Below are 17,918 nucleotides of genomic sequence, written 5' to 3'. Positions count from 1 at the left end.
CTAGCTTTTCTTCCTTCCATTATAATGTGGACCTCACTATAGAGCTAAATTTGACAGTTACTTTACAGAATATAAAGTCCCATATTGGAAATACATCATAATTATCCAGTTTCTATTTCAAAGAACATCAGGCCAATGTAAAAAAGTAAATTCGTATGGCTTTTGTTGTTGGGGAGTCCCTTGCGGGAAGGTCCCACCGCCTGAATATATATTTAAGCTGTCAATGATGGCATACTTCAGCCGGGACCGACAGTTTAATGTGCTCATCCGATAACATGGGAGTGATCTGGTTAAAAAACTTTCAGTATTGAGAGGGTTTGAACCCGGGAACTCTGCTGCTATGCAGGCACTCTATCCACTAGACCACGGATCACTCCAGGCCAATGTAAATAATGATTAACAAAACATACTACTTGAGGCTACTCAAGGCAGCCAAATATGTGATAAAATGTAAGTTGAATTTTTAAAACTGAGAAGGAATTAAAAAGTTTTTTGATGTTTGGAGTATTCTATACCACAGAAGAGTTTGTGTGTAGAGAGGGGAGAGGGTTCCTTTGTGTAATTTTTTTTTCTTCTTTTTTGTAATACTGTATGTATTATAAATTTTTGACAATTCCTATACTCTGATTAGAGTTTTTGGGAAGCTTTAAAAACAAACAAACAAACTAAACCAGGTTTACTTTTACGTTTATCATAATGGGGTTTAAACGAACAGCTGACATTTCTCGGTTCAAACCGAGTAAGTGCATAAAAAATACATACATAGAAAAATATATACTGTATGGTACATTATAATAGAAACTTATCTAAAAGATAGCAGCTGATCTGATTCAAAATAATAAACTGTTCATTCTTGTTAAAAATGATCAATCATATTTTATTTGTCAATATAAAGAAAATAAAAATCTCAGTACCCTTTTTTTAAAATATTTTATCACAGCATGTTTCGGTCATTTATGCCATTTTCAAGTCATCTATTCATTTGTCAAGTAAATCTATTCTGATTACTGAATCAGTAATATTTTTTTCAATTTGGAATTGCATGAGTATTTTAGTGTTAATTGATTATATTTCTACATTGTTAAAAAACTATTTGGCAACGTTGCAGAGATAGAAAATGTTATCTACTTGTCAAATGATAGACAAGGATAGCAATACAAAACAGATAGTGCCATTATAACGTGAACCTCACTATAGTTTTTGATATAGGTCTAAATATTTGTTCTAGAAGATGTGACACTAAAACTCTATAACAATTTTTTCCCTGCAATATCTTTATCTTTTTGGCCTTATATCACTCTTCAGCAAGTGATGAGTAAAACCAGTGTTATTCATTAGGTAGTTTTTTAAGCATCAAATTATATCCAATTTGATATAAAATCTCACTATTTCAACATTGTATTATTATTCTTGTAATGCAATAACAGAACTGTGAAACTGATGCTTACCAGTTTTCTGAAGAATTGGTTTTCCTTTTTCTTTTTCCTGCATCACCGTATCCTTTTATTTTTCACTTTCCATTCAGTTTTCAAAGTTTTCCTGATAGCTTGGTTAGTAGATTTCAACTAGCTCAGTGCAACCTGAAACAACTATTTATTGAAAAAATAAATGAACCTTTTATCTATAAATTTTTTGGATCTCTCCTCAGGGTATACTAACAGACTTCTGTGCTACAAACATATGTGTGCATTTCACTTTTGATCAGCTGATGCTATTCTTATTATATCAATAATCTGTATTTGTACAGAAACAGTGAGATGCATACCATAATACATAAATTATGGTGAGGTCCACGTTATAATGACAGTGGATAGGATAACAATGTTGCCGATCCTCTGTCTTGTCAATGCCTTCTACAGACGGTAGCTGATACAGGATAATTGATTTAATACATTATATTAACAGTTCATCCTTGTTCAAAATGATTATATTTGACCGAGCGGAGTGAGGTCTAAGATTCAAGTTGACGGTTTGGCATTTCACTTAATATTTAAATGTTTATTATGTTTGAATGTTTAAATGGTTTTATGTTGCGCATTTACGGCGAAACGCGGTAATAGATTTTCATGAAATTTGACAGGTATGTTCCTTTTTTAATTGCGCGTCGACGTATATACAAGTTTTTTGGAAATTTTGCATTTCGAGGATAATATAAAAGGAAAAAGGAGCGTCCTTCATACGCCAATATAACCGTAAAAATCAGACTATAGAATTATTCATCATAAATCAGCTGACAAGTGATTACACAGATGTGTGGAGAAACCAGTCTATTGCTGTATTTCCATAAGGTCTATATAGTTTCAATCAGATACTTGTGGATGAGAATACTGCGTGAGGTCTACTGTTCACAGAACTACTAGTAATTTACTAAGAAAGAAATTATATTTTTCATAATGAATTTTTATAATCAAGATGAAATATTTTGTTAATTAATTATTAATGCTATATTGTTAAAAGTCGATCTGGCAACAGAGCAAAGCGAGAAAGAGAGCGCTATTTGCTTTGTTGAATGATAGACAAGGATAGCAATATTCAAACACTGCCATTATAACGTGGACGTCACTATGGTAAGCATAGCATCAGATGATGAAAGTGGAATGCGCGTGCTCGTGGCGCAGAAGTCTGTAGGCTACGCACCTTAAACAGTCAAGTGATGGTACGGTAATTTTACCACACATAAATATTATACATTCATGATATCAGGATAATCTATAGTAGGTATTTGTATAAACCACGAATAGCCTAAAAGTTGCATTTACACCAAAGTTATCAACAAAATATTTATTTTTCCATCCTTAAATATTCTATTAGATTGAACATCACTTGAGATACACATGATGTGCATATGTATATGTGATGGTAAAGTTCCGTTCAATCTAATAGAATCTATAAGGATGGAAAAATAAACATTTTGTTGATAACTTTGGTGTAAACGCAGCACAAGTGGAGGAAAGATTATGAATTATTATAAATGAATGACTGGGTATTCTCAGTAATATGTGAAATATATTATTGGAATTGGATGAAAACGATTCGATATTGTCAAAGCCCCTAATAAATAATTTATGGAAACAATTTGAGATGATAGTTCCTCCATAGTTATACCATTGCAGTATCTTAGACTGATTTTGAAAATTAGTAGTGATCTTTGATATTATTATTATAAATGACAAGATTATGTAATAATACCGGGTGATTCAAAAATGACTTTACAACTTTAAAAATTCATATAAATCTTATTGAACAAGGTACAGAGCTGGTTTTGATGTTGTTTTAACCTTCCGGCAGTCGCGCTGATGTAAAGAGTACAACAGTGTCAGTCTTCTTACTGCACAAAACTATTGAATGGGGTGGTGTCTTACGCTGAACTGTTGTCGCAGACTTTGATTCTTCCAACCAAGAAACACAGCTAGCACGCTCGGGTCCAGTGAAGACAGCCATCTTTGACGAAACTGCAACTTGTGCGGCGCGACCACGCACTAGCGGACTACGCCAGTCAAAACTTGGGGAGTTTCCTTTCAAACAACACCCAAACCAGCTCTGTACCTTGTTTAATAAGATTTGTATGAATTTTCAAAGTTGTAAAGTCCTTTTTGAATCACTCGGTATATTATTGGTATTAGTTAAAAACGACTTGATATTGTCAAACCCAAGCAGGCTATTATTTTATTAAAGATATTTAGATTCTAATTTTAGGTTGATACACCATTATCACTAGTATATGATAATAATAATAATAATAATATAATAATAATAATAATAATAATAAAAATAATAATAATAATAATAATAATAATAATAATAATAAAAATAATAATAATAATAATAATAATAATAATAATATAATAATAATAATAATAATAATTTATTTGCCAAAAACAAAATTACATTATAAAACTTACTATAATTTAAATTATACAATACAATTCGAATAATTTAAGTTTTTTACAATAGAACAAAATAAATATTACTTGTTGGCACAGCCGGCAAGGAAAACCTGAGCGCCTGCTGCGAGTTCAATATGATACCGTATCTCAAGTCGCTCCAATAAATTAGTTGATAATTACCAAAAATTGTCTCGTCTCAAATGATTTAATAAGCCAAAGAATATAGTCACTCAAAAGGAGTAAGTACACTATGAGGACTCGTATCTAGAAATTATAGATGACATTATATATTATCTTATAAGAGAGCAGTATAGTGAAACGATTCTTATAGAATAATATTGTTATTTTCAGTTGAGAAATTCACCAAAAGTAGATTGGTGAATCAAATCACAGTACAGAGGCACAGTTTAGATACCGTAGATCTATTCTGTGACAGAAGTATGAATAAAAGTTTTAAAAAACGTTTGTTCACTGGAAGCAATTGATTTTCAATAATTTAACCAGGTACCGGTATACCAGGTATCAATTTGAGGTCATTGCCAAAAACCATCTGGAAACTTTCATTTGTATTAGAGGTGGCTATGGTATAATAATTAATAAGCCAGTTCTTTCCTTCATTATAGTGAAGATTATATATATATAAGTTCTAAAGGGCTGCGTAACAAATATGAAGGTAGGAGATTAATAAATAGTTTGTTAAATATAACAAATAATACATGCATGGAGAAATTTTTAAAAATATTCGAGGAATATTATAATAGAATAGAATAACATAGAATATGTACAATGATTAGGTATGAAAAAACGTAGGTATATGGATTTGTATGATAATATAAGGAAATCTATATAAGTTATATAGCTAATTACTCATATAGTCAGCACTCCTCATTCCATTATTGTTGATGTAGCATAGTTGTAGTGGAAGGTAAAATTGTTTTTAGTAGTCAGTTCCAAGCTAGCGGACATAGCGAACGGAGCTCTATCGCGAGATATAAAATTATTGTAATATGTGGTTAACAAATAAGTTTATTTTTTAAAAAGACTATTTGATTAATCGCAATCTTAACTTATAGATACTTAGCCATTCATTGCAGTCGATCATTTTAAGTACTTGACTTAATTTACTTTGATTTCTATTTTATACTGTTCATATTTTCAATGATTCAATTTTTAAATAATTTAGATAAAGTAAATAGATTATAATATAATGCCCAATAAGACCCCGGCCTACGATATTGCAACATCGCAGTGTAGGCCTAGAATCTAATAGCCTACTTTTGTACATGATTGGTGAAAAAGATCAACTGATATTTTTTTAAATCTTTTTCACCAATCATTTATTAGATTCTAGGCCTACACTGCGACGTTGCAATATCGTAGGCAGGGGCCTTGTATTAGTGGTGGCTATGATTATACACGTACGGGATAGGAAATTCAAATATGACGCATCAACACGTCTGAACTACTGGACTGATTAACTTTAAATTTTGCATATTGATTCTTAATTTTCAAGGATGGTTATATTAGGCCTATTTTGAATTCTTCAAGTTTTCAGTTTGTCTCAACTTGACCCTTGCTAAGCACGGGTTACCTGCTAGTCTATAATACAAATGAGGGAAGAATTCTAAAATAAATAATAATCAATCTATTATAAAGAAAAGAGTTGGTTTCCTATCCTTGTAAGGGATAGGAAGAACACGAATGTAGCATCATCACGTCTCAAATCAAGTCAAATCAAAATTTATTGCGTCATCACGTCTCAAATCAAGTCAAATCAAAATTTATTGCCAAATTCATATGAATAATTCACAAATACATGGAAAACAAAATTCAGTTTCATACATTAGAAATTTACTAACAAAATCACAAAAGCTAGATAATAATAAGCTAATAATAGTTTTGAAACTAAAATAATAATCTAATATATAATATTGGCGTTGCCAGCAAAACAAAGTTTGTGCGCTAGCAACGAGCATTCAGTAAGCACTCCAATTTAAGACAAATAGAAAAAAAAGTAACTGTGAATGAAACAAAAATTTAGCAAATACTTCAACAAAAAATTAGAATTCACTTTCAAAAAAAACACGATAGTGGAGTAGTTCATAGCATAAACATAGATGAAATATAATTCCTTAAACAAATATTCATTTTGATACATCAACAATTTGAAATACAGTACAGTATAACATTATATAAATTGAATTTAGTCTGAGAGACAACTTTCAGTTAGTAAAGGGGGGAATAATGAGATGAAACTTTAAAATAAAGAATTGATAAATGCCTAGAATTAAAAATATATTTCGACTATAAAATTTCCGGTCTTGATCCAGTTTTCAATTTTCGTTCCAAGTGCTTTTGAGGGTTTTATTCTTATAAGATGTTCAGAGATAATATTTATTATTAGTTTATTTACTGTGTAGTTGAATATTGTCTTCTGCATATAGTTAAATCAGTTCGAGGAACAATATATATTATCTCTTTGCAGATCTGAAAATATAATTAGTTTGATGCATTGTATATGATTGCTGACATATTTAATGAGAATTCTAATATATAGCTGTCAGACTGTCATAACTCCAAATTCCAGAAAAAGTTGGTGACAAGAGTATCGTCTGTGCACTCCCAAGGCTGCCTAGATAATACCCTTTTGAATAAAATTCATTTTTTTATGAATGCACCACCCCACACCCTAATTCCATACTCGAAGACTGACTGAGCATATGACTGTCTGAACTACTAAACTTATTGATTTGGAATAAATTTTGTATAAAGATTCTTGGAAAACTGAGGATAGTTTAAGACCTATTTTCAGTTCTTCAAGATCCCAGTATGTCAAGTTTTCAGTTTGTCAAGTTCAAAATTTGTCAGGTTTTAAGTACTCCAAATTTTCAGTCCTTCAAGTTTTCAACGTCCTTTAAGTCCTTCAAGTTTTCAGTCCTTCAAGTTTTTTGTAATACTTTGCTTGAGTAGTCATTGATAAAACTGTGTGTTCATCGGTTTTATTTTCTATCTTTATCTTCTACTCATATGTTGTGTCTATCTATCTATAATACCATAGCCACCTCTTATTACCTCTATATTAGAGGTGGCTATGATAATACTATAAAGGAAAGAATTATTGGCTTATCCTATATATATGTAGGCCAACTGGATAGGAAATACACAATAATAGGTACATCATGACATCTGAACCACACAACTGATTAACTTGAAATTTTTCATAAAGTTTCTTAATTTTCCAAGGATGGTTATTTATTTATTTATTTTTACGTGGATACAATAGCAAATCATATAAATATGATTGGGAAGGAACAACAGGCTTGGCCCAAAACTATTCCATTCCCAAATTTTGATTAGGTACATATCCAAAAGATAGGTTATGTTTGTTCTGTAAGAAGTTCAAGGTCAACTTTCGTCCAAAAATAAATATGAGATATGCAAATTTAAAATTTAGAAAAATTAAAACACCAAATTATAGTTAAATATTACACTTAATTATCACTGCACATTGCATTAATTAAGTTATTTTATGAATTTTGAAGCCAAAAATACACACAAATTCTCACTAAGAACAGCTGAACATTTATTGTTCTATAACTAGAACAGTTATAGGCCTATGTTCGCAATTTTTGAGTATTAAGATCTGGAATTATTTTTTCGACAGTTTTATAATATAATGCGAAACATTACCTGGTTATTACCATATCCAAAGTGAGCCGCTGTGTTATACAGTCATCATAGGCCTGCTGTAATTCACTGGAAAATTCAAGACAGACAATGAATATACCAACTATACAGCAAGGAAGGCTTGAGAGATATTGGAATTTGAACTGAGCTGTATCAATATTCTACTACTGATAAGACAAGAAATGATTATCAAATAAAATAGCCAGTTTATTACCATCCAAATCATAATATTTGTAATATTTCTAAAGAAGATAATAGAAACAAATAAAAGGAGAAGCCTTCTATTATCATCCTCTTTAATAGAATGAGAGAGGTAATATTTTTGAAATGTACCTATTAACTCAGGGCTACTTAACTCATTTATAAAATAGAATAATTATAGTACCCTTTTTTAGAAACTAATAGAATAATAGATGAAGAACATAAATTATGACAACTAGTTCAGTGAGGCACGCCATCTTCAGGTTTTGAAAATAAATTTTAAATTAACGTTTTACTAATAGTTTCATTATTTCAAATATCATCTTAAAGTAAGTTATTCTAGTCAAAATATTCTACTCAGAGATGGCATTTGAAATAGGTAACAAAACTTTTAATTAGTAAAACTTTTATTTCAAAAATTATCTTTTAAACCCCGAAGGTGCGGATTACTGAAACTAGTTGTCATAATTTATATTTTTAATTTATTTATTTTATTGATTTCAGAACAAGGATACTATAATTATATTTTATGAAGAAGATAATCTATCTTTCAATTCACCTCTTTTCTGTAGAGGGCTACTCGTAATATAAATAGAAAGAAAATAAAAAATCTCAGTAGTTACCCCTTTTTTTGAATTATTTAATCACAACATGTTTCAAGTGATAATAATATCACTTGAAAATGGCATCAATGTTGAAACATGTGGTGATTAAATAATTTAAAAAGGGTATACTGAGATTTTTGATTTTTCTTTCTATTTATATCTTTCAATTATTGCAAGAGCTATGTATTTTGTATTTTCAATCAGTGCTGCATTGAAAATTAATGATCGTGTTATTTATATAAAATTCACACATTTCAATGTGAATTCTACTATATAGTGACTATAGTGAGGTCCACGTTATAATGACAGTATTTGATCAACTTTGGTTCTGCTATCCTTGTCTATCATTCAACAAAGCCGGTGTTACTATCCTTTTCTAGGTCCACAACGGTGCCAATTATGTTTTTGACGGTGTAGAAATATGATTAATTAATGCAGGGAATCGGCATCGCTATTCTTCTATCTTTATCCACTGTCATTATAACGTGCACCTCACTATAGGTCCACGTTATATGCTGATCAACATTGGTGTTGCTATCATTATTTATATCATTCAATGGAGCAAATACGCTATCATTTTCTAGCCCCGCAACGTTGCCAGATTGTTTTTCAACAATGCAGAAGTATCTTAAATAAACAATATATTTTATTATCTCAATCATGTAGATTTAGTGTTTAATTATAGTAAAATAAATTTTATCAGATTTTCAGCACGTATGAGGGAGTAAAATTTCTAAATAGTTTGTTATAATCATGTTGTCAAATTATAAGCATGATTCTATGGTGTAAGAGCTGAAATGACAGCTACCTGAAAATGATTTTAGATTTTGTGATAGTATATATTATCATAGACTACTACCGGCGGTACATAGAACCAATTACAAAAAGTATACAAAATTATACAAAAGTATAATAGAATATGAAAATCATAAGATGTACAACATTATATAAATTATGTTGGCCTATAACTATAAAATGGTCATGGATACCAAGGACTACTTCAATTAATGGGAATATAGAAGGATTAGCTCGTTTTTACTTTCCTTGCCCTATTACCATAGGTAAGGAAAGTATTGCTTTCCGAAAAAAATTAAGGTACCCCAATTTCTAAATTTCTATACGTTTCAAGGTCCCCTGAGTCCAAAAAAGTGTTTTTTGGGTGTTGGTCTGTATGTGTGTGTGTGTGTGTGTGTGTGTGTGTGTGGTGTGTGTGTGTGTGTGTGTGTGTGTGTGTGTGTGTGTGTGTATGAGTGTATGTGCGTCTGTGTACACGATATCTCATCTCACAATTAGCGGAGTGAATTGAAATTTGGAACGTAAGGTCCTTACAATATGAGGATCCGACACAAACAATTTCGATCAAATGCGATTGAAGATGGCGGCTAAAATGGCAAAAATGTTGTCAAAAACACGATTTTCTCAAAAACGGCTCCAACGATTTTGATTAAAGTTATACCTGAAATATTCATCGATCAGCTCTATCAACTGCCACTAGTCCCATATCTGTAAAAATTTCAGGAGCCCGCCCCATCTATGAAAAGTTTGATGTTAGATTCTCAATTATCAGGCTTCAGATACAATTTAAACAAAAAATTCCTAGTGGAATAGATTGAGCATGAGAATCTCTACAATTAATGTCTAGTAACATTTTCACCTAAATTCAAAAATAAGCTCGAAATTCGAGAAAATGTGATTATCCAATTGCAAACTGTTAGCAACTGTTGATTCTATTAAATGATTCACTATGAAGAGATAGCAGACCTCGTGTGTCTCCAGCGTTATTGCCCTGTCACCAGCTGGCTCAAATCTTTGAATAGTAGACTTGGGATGCGCGGGAACACTATCGTCAGGTGATCAATTTTCATAACAGCAAGGAAAGTTGTGTGAGTGCGCCACACCAGATTTTTAGAGATGAACTTTCACTATTTCCATTATATTTTGAATTTCACCTGAGGATAGGATGAATCTCCCAAAATGCATAGTGCTTCAAATAAAGGTTTAGGACTTATTTGAAAAGTTTGTTGTTTTTTAGGAAGGATTGTGAGGTGATTTCTAAAAAAGGATAATTTCATCTTATTTTATTACTTCAAGAATGAATACTATTTTTTGGAATCCAAAATAATGGAGATCTATGACAGAAGTGATATTCATTATTTATTATTTTACATAGGCGACTTTCTAGAAGTATTTCAAGCCTAGGTGATGATGATGATGGGATGAATGATAATACAATGAAGGTAGAGTTATGAATGAATAAAAATTATAGGTTATGCTATCCACTTGAATTGATTTGAGTCCACTTTTCAGTCCAGAAAAGGATAAACTAGAAATTTTGAATTTGATTTGATTAAAAACCGAATATAATAGAATGATTACATTCAATAAACTCTTAGAACTTGGAAAATATTGAGTTAAGAAAACAATTTCTTAGTGCGCCTCTAAAGGGCCAACTGAACATACCTACCAAATTTGAACGTTTTTGGTGCGGCAGATTTTTAGTTCTGCGAGTGAGTGAGTGAGTGAGTGAGTCAGTTAGTCAGTGAGTGAGTGAGTGCCATTTCGCTTTTATATATAGCAGGTAACCCGTGCTCCGCAAGGGTTTGATTAAAGACTCTTGACAAACTGGAAACTTAAAGAATTTGGAATACCTAGTCCTATAACCATTCTCGGTAAATTAGAAATGTGTAGTATACAAAATTTCAAGTTGATCAGTCCAGTAGTTCAGTTGAGATGGATTTTTTATGATTGATACAATAAGTAAATCATCAAAATGATAGGGAGAGAAAAAAATAAGGTATCCTTGTGCTATTCCTCTCCCAAATTTGGATAAGGTTACACACATAGTGCAAAATAGGTTGGCTTGTAGTCCTAGTTCACAAAATTCTCAGTCTTTAATTATTTCTACAACATAGATTTTCAAATGTTGATGCTTCAAAACCAAACATAGAAGGAATATTTCACGTTAGATGGAGCGTCATTTGTGAATTTCCTATCCTTTTTTACTTGTCTAAGCTAATTTTTTCCTTTATATTTTATGATGGATAAATTGTCTGTTAAATGTGCTTGTATCTTTCAATTACATACCTAACACAATCTGCAGAAAATAACATTAAATATGATACATAACATAATATTATATTACATGCATTAAAGGTAGGTAATGGAATGAAATAGTTTTTGAAGCTCTACTCACCTAAATATATTGAATTCAAATCAAAAGACTTCCAAAGTATTGATCCAATTCGAACAGTGGTTGCAGTTGGTAGGTACTATCCTCACCCATCAATAAACTAGTTGATACTAGAAGGCTAGTTCAATGAGACCTTATCAAATGATTGAACAGTCTGACTAACTAATTAGAAAGTAGCTATCAACCGCATTATCGATCCTTTGCCGAAGATCGGAGATTCCTTCAAGGCATAGTGCTTCTAAAATTAGACCTCATATTGCACGTTCCTATAAATAACAAATTCATGCAAATGCTTGTTGTATGATATCACAGTTATCTCCCATAGATTTTATTTATCATACTGAATGCACAATGTCTTAACGGAATTTCCAATCTACTGGAAAGAAATAAGTGATAGCTACTTCCTAATTAGTGAGTCAGACTGTTCAATCATTTGATAACTTTTCTAATACCATGTTTATAAAATATTTATTCCATATTATTCATTTATGGATACATGGAAACAAAAAGGAGGTCTCCCAAAAATTACTTCTATAACACAATAATTCATTATAAATATTTAAGAGGTACAATGAAGAAGTAAGAATATTAAAATAAAATTGAAATGCTATTGAAAATCAAAAAATAGGTCTATTATGAAAAAGAGAAAATATGTATGATTACTTATTATTTATTTCATGTGTAGGCTATGTTATTGAAAATCAAAATATTATATAAATGAGAAAATATGTATGATTATTATTTTTATTATGTATGTATTTTATTATTAAGGGAGGGCTTGACTCAGTGCTCGCGCTGATAAGCTATCGCTTAGATGAGTTAAGTAACATGCGCCTGATACTCCCGTTGGAAGGGTGACCGCTTTAACCAATTCTTCTGAATATGATTCATGAGTTGTGAAATCGCTTCTCGGCGGTTCGGAGCCCACCTGAAACTGTAAATCCACTCATATTATCTCATAATCATCAGTCTCGTTACCCACGCACAAGCCTAAAGCTCATGTGGGCATCACCCTCAACAAAATTAAATAAAAATATCAAAATCAAATCAAAAATTCTTTATTGTTTCTTCAATACAATAAATGTACGAAAAAAAATTCAGCAAAAATATAAGAAACCAATCAACTGAAAGGAAAATCCTGTGCGCAGGTGAGAGTTGCTAAAACAATAAATTATTCAATATGAGTAATTATAAGAACTTACAGAAGATGAAATAAATAATCATATAATATAATAATAGAAGAAGATGATGAATAAGTTATTAGAATACCTTATTCCACCCTCTAGGTTTCCTAATAATTGCGAAGTATTGCTACAACGCGGACTAGCTACAGTCGGATATGGGTCGGGGTCAGTAGCCGTACTGACAGGTGGAGTTACCGGACCTACACTTCTCCCTCTATCCTGATTCTTTACCCTCTGCTTCTTTCGCGAGATTTTTAATTTCAGGGGAAGAGTGTTTGCCCGTGCCGTTGCTGGCCGATTCGGCCCTCGGCCTTTGGAATACAGGGTGGGTGTTAAAGGAGATTAAGATAACCCTATACAAGGAGACGGATCTGACTATCAGATCCCTACCAATAATTCTATTTATAAAGGTAGTACGCAATCTGAACCAACTGCGAATTGACGGCGAGCAAGCTGTACCTGCCACCCCGGGATGTGGTTTTTCTATGGGGTTTAAGGTGAGAGCTATAGGGTAAAGGTATGACGGAACTATGGAGTTCTTAGTAGTATTTAAGATTTAGTTAAATAGGGCACGGTATAGGGTGTAAGCTATAGAGAATAGGATGCAGGGTATGAGGTATACGGTATAGGGTATAGGGAACAGAGAATCAATAATAAGATTATTATTCTCTACAGCAAATAAATATCTGCTCAATAATCCGCAATCTGAGAATTGCACTCTAGCTCTCAGCAGGCTGGACCTGCTAGCTAAACATAGTATATCTATTTCAATTTTATGATAATTGAAGTTTGGAGGATGAGGTTTCGGGTGTCGGATTTCTGAATCGCGAGCCTGCAGCTGCGAAATGGTTTTCAGCAATTCTGAAACTGCTAAACAGGATTTCCGCGCTAATCTGGTGTCTGCGCGCCGGTTATAAGGGCCAATCTGTGACTGCCCTTAAGGGTATGGGAATCACTCTCAATCGTCCGAAACGCTTTTAAATTAATAGTCAGTATGTCGACTATTATGAGAGGATAGGGAAGGGTTTACAAGGATTCTCCTAAGCTTCTCGCTGGTCTGAGGACCGCGACTGGGTCGATCTCTGATCTGTGACTGAGATCCTGCTCTACACAAGGTTTTCCTACACCTCTCGCTGGTCTGAGGACCGCGACGGGAACGATCTCTAGTCTGGAACTGAGATCTCGTGCTAAACAGGGTAGGAAAAGTTAAGAGGAAGAAAGAGAGAGGATGCCGCAGTCTGGGAACTTCGGCAAGGGAGTCCTCAAGCTGTACCTGAGAGCTAGAAGGATTTTAGAATAAGGAAAGTGGAGAGAAAGTAAGAGAAAGGATGCTGCAGTCTAGAAACTTCGGTGAGGAAGTCCTCAAGCTGTACCTGAGAGCTAGAAGGATTTTAGAATAGGGAAAGTGAAGAGAAAGTAAGAGAAAGGACGTCGCAGTCTGGGGACTTCGACAAGGACGTTCTCAAGCTGCACCTGAGAGCAGGAAGCGTCGCAGTCAGGGAACTTCGACAAGGACGTTCTCAAGCTGTACCTGAGAGCAGGAAGCGTTGCAGTCTGTGACTTCAACAAGGACGTTCTCAAGCTGAACCTGAGTTCTCTAGGAAAAGGATTGGGCTTTAAAATAATACCATAAATTTACCATAAATAATAATAATCTCTCTACAAGGATAAAAATTAATCGAGAAAACTTTTCTCGAAAAGAACATGGATTTTCCCACAAGAATAAAAATTAATTGAGAGAAACTATTCTTAAAAAGGACAGGGATTTCCCTACAAGAATAAAAATTCAATGGAGAAAAATTACTCTTGAGCAAATGCTCACGTACCTTGAAGATTTTTCATCAGCTGATTCGCCTTTGTGGCCTAACTTTGTTTTATAGCGAAAGGTTAGCGCTAAATATGCAAGTATAGACACCGCTTGTGTTTGGTCGTCTGCTCTGTTCTCTATCATGAATATCATATCATATCCCATTATATTAAACGAGCAATTTCTGTATATCTGTTTATATTTTTATATCTGGTTATTTATGTTCAACAGATCTCGAAAACGGCTCTAACGATTTTCACGAAATTTGGAACATGGTAGGTTTATGATATAAAAATTCGATCGCACTAGGTCTCATCCTTGGGAAAACTCGCTGAATGACATTGAAAGGATAATTCATCCTTGTCTGAAACAGCTGAGACTTTCGACGTCTGTAGATAGTAAAAAGTGAGCGAGTGATTCTGTGGAAAATCAAAATATCGCATTCCCGAAATTCATAAGCTGACACATAGCCAGCTGTGAAATATAAACACGATCATTTTAGAGAATTGTGTTCTGTTTATCAATAAATAAAAATAACGAGCGAAGCTCGGTGCCCCGATGTTGTTCTCTATGAATTGAGTTTTAGGTTAGTTGAGTTCTGAATTTTGAAATAGCGTGAAAATGTCATCTCTATAATAATCTTCAGCATAATCTTATAATCTCAATAGACTTCTTATAATCGTCTACACTCTCATCTTCTCAAATGCCTATTTCCTATTCTGTGATAGCTATCTTTATATCGGATTGGTATCTTTTGTATTTATTATTTTGTTGGAATAATGGTGATATACAGGGTGATTCATAATTATGGTAAAATAATTTAATACGTGATAGTAGAGGTAAAAATAAGAAAAAAAGTTCTTATAAACATATATCCATGAACGCTTCATTAGCGAGCTATACAGGGTGAAAGATTTCGCCCGGAATTCAGTTCCTCTGGTGAAATACACCGATGCTGAATTGTTTGGGGACTAGTTTTTTAAAAACTTATGCTGGATTCATATGGAAGAATATCTGAAAAACTGAATAAAACGAGTCTGGAAGCTGTAGTGTGAGTAGTTTTTGAGAAAAAAGTTAAAATATGCAAAAAAATTCAAGTAGAAAAACACAGACTTCTACGTTTGATGCCCAATAACTTTCTTTAATGACCAGTAAACAAATAATTTTTCGCAATAAAAATTGTAGAGAATTTAATTCTGAAAAGAATGATGTAAGCTGTGTAAACTAAATTTGAATAAAAGTTGGATAAAATGTATTCTTATGTAGTACATTACACCACAAAAATTTGCTGTTTTATGAGGAGAGATCTACGTAGCCAACGAGTCTCCCCGACAGCCAATCCCCTACTGGTTAAGAGGTTATAGGATGTTACTGGTTAGGTTATCCTAAATTCGGGACCAATACATAGGAGCAAACGAAACGTTGCTGTGAAAACTAATAAAATAGTTCAATTAGGCCCCCTGTTTCATAAAAACTTAGAAGTCCTGTAATACAAGAACAGCTGATTTTATCGGCTATATTGAGCATGTAATTGGAATGGTGATTCTCCTGTATTACGTGACTTATAAGTACTAGTAGTTCTGTGAACAGTAGACCTCACGCAGTATTCTCATCCACAAGTAACAGATGTCAACTGTTTTAAATGTTAAACAAACTCAGTTCACGTTTAAATTTGTATTCCATATGATATAATTCATCCAGTTCCGTGATGATCTTTCTATCTGATGAAAATTATTTTTTTAGAATCAAAAATATTATAATTTCTCCAGCATTATTTAGTTTATTTGTTTATTTTTATTCACCTATTAAATTAGTTTTTTTCGAATGTGAGAATATTGATACTGATGGGCACGCATAATAATACCATGACTGCAAAACAAAATATTGAAACCAAAGAGCTTAAAGTTGCGATTAGACCAAATTTATTTAACAAAAAATGTTAATAACTCAATACTTTTAGATTATATTAGATTGAATATAACTTATCATACACATGATGAACACATAAGTTTGTCAACTTCCGTTCAATCTAATAGAATCTATAAGGATTAAGTTATAACCATTTTGTTAATAACGTTGGTGTAAACCCAGCTTAAAGATGCATACCTCTTTAATGTCTTTGATTGAAACTATAGACCTTATACAAATACAGTAATAGACTGTCTTCTCCACACATCTGTGTAATCACTTGTCAGCTGATTTATGATGAATAATTCTATAGTCTGATTTTTACTCTAATATTGGCGTATGAAGGAGGCTCCTTTCTCCTTTTATATCATCCTTGTAATGCAAAATTTCCGAAAACCTTGTATATACGTCGACGCGCAATTTAAAAAGGACATACCTGTCAAATTTCATGAAAATCTATTACCGCGTTTCGCCGTAAATATTTTGAGCACAGCTATTCTATTAAGAGAAATAATAGCTTGTTGTATTAGGCTACATACAGAAATGCACTTTGAAAGTCACATTATGTTTCGTCTACATCAGAATAATTATCTAATATTACAATTGATATTTAATTACAACTAATGTGGTACCTAATATTTATCTAATGAACAGCCTTTTCTCAAATAGTCTTTCCTGTGTATAATTTGTTCAGTCTTCAAAGAGATATCACAGTTATTTACTGCTGAATCACTGATATATCCTGTGGGAAAATCATGAAAGTAGTTTGGCCCTTCTACAGAATCAATTTATTTCAAAGCAAATAGAGTAGAAATGTTGTATGAATAAAGAATTACTATTAATATAGAATCAGTGGTAATTATTTACATGGTTGAAATTTTCTCACTTGAAGCCACCTTCAAGTAGGTACTCTAATATTCAAAATAGCCTATAATAAACTAACCTAGAATAAATTTTTTTAATTTTAGCTTTTTTATCCTTTATAAATATTATATAGGCCTATATTATATGTTTTGAATGTATCCTAAAACAAGAATACAATAAATAAACTATAATAATCTAATCTAGCCTACTTTTTATAATTTTTGGGGATTTTATAATAATAGTAAACTAATACCTATAATAACTAAACCTAATTTTTTGTTTTTTATAATTTTATATTTTTGGGGTTTTCTATAACTATTACAAAATATTACCCAGATAAACTAACCTAATTTTTTGTGTTTTATAATTTTATTTATTTTCTGATGGTTTTATAATATATATGGAAGTAATGCCTATAATGAATAGCCCAAACCTACTCTATTTTTTTAAATTTTACTTTTCTGGTTCTTATAATATAGGCCTATATAATATATACTTTTGAATGTATCCTTTAACAACAATATATTCATAATAATACAAGAGTAATGCTATAACTAAAATATATATATTTTTTTTCAATTTTAA

General features: G+C 32.1%; 1 long non-coding RNA gene across 1 annotated transcript; it reads right to left on the bottom strand.

Annotated features, from left to right (window-relative positions):
- Window positions 1-1,461: 1,461 nt before the first annotated feature.
- Window positions 1,462-11,898, bottom strand: LOC111056622. The gene is made up of 3 exons (XR_005573967.1): window positions 11,574-11,898; window positions 7,578-7,643; window positions 1,462-1,589 (listed from the first exon to the last, which is right to left on the bottom strand). It is a non-coding gene; the product is annotated as an uncharacterized LOC111056622 (long non-coding RNA).
- Between the last annotated feature and the right edge of the window lie 6,020 nt (window positions 11,899-17,918).

The sequence above is a fragment of the Nilaparvata lugens genome, unplaced genomic scaffold (assembly GCF_014356525.2).
Source record: "Nilaparvata lugens isolate BPH unplaced genomic scaffold, ASM1435652v1 scaffold6198, whole genome shotgun sequence".
NCBI lineage: Eukaryota > Metazoa > Arthropoda > Insecta > Hemiptera > Delphacidae > Nilaparvata > Nilaparvata lugens.
This window is presented reverse-complemented; position numbering and strand designations above follow the sequence as displayed.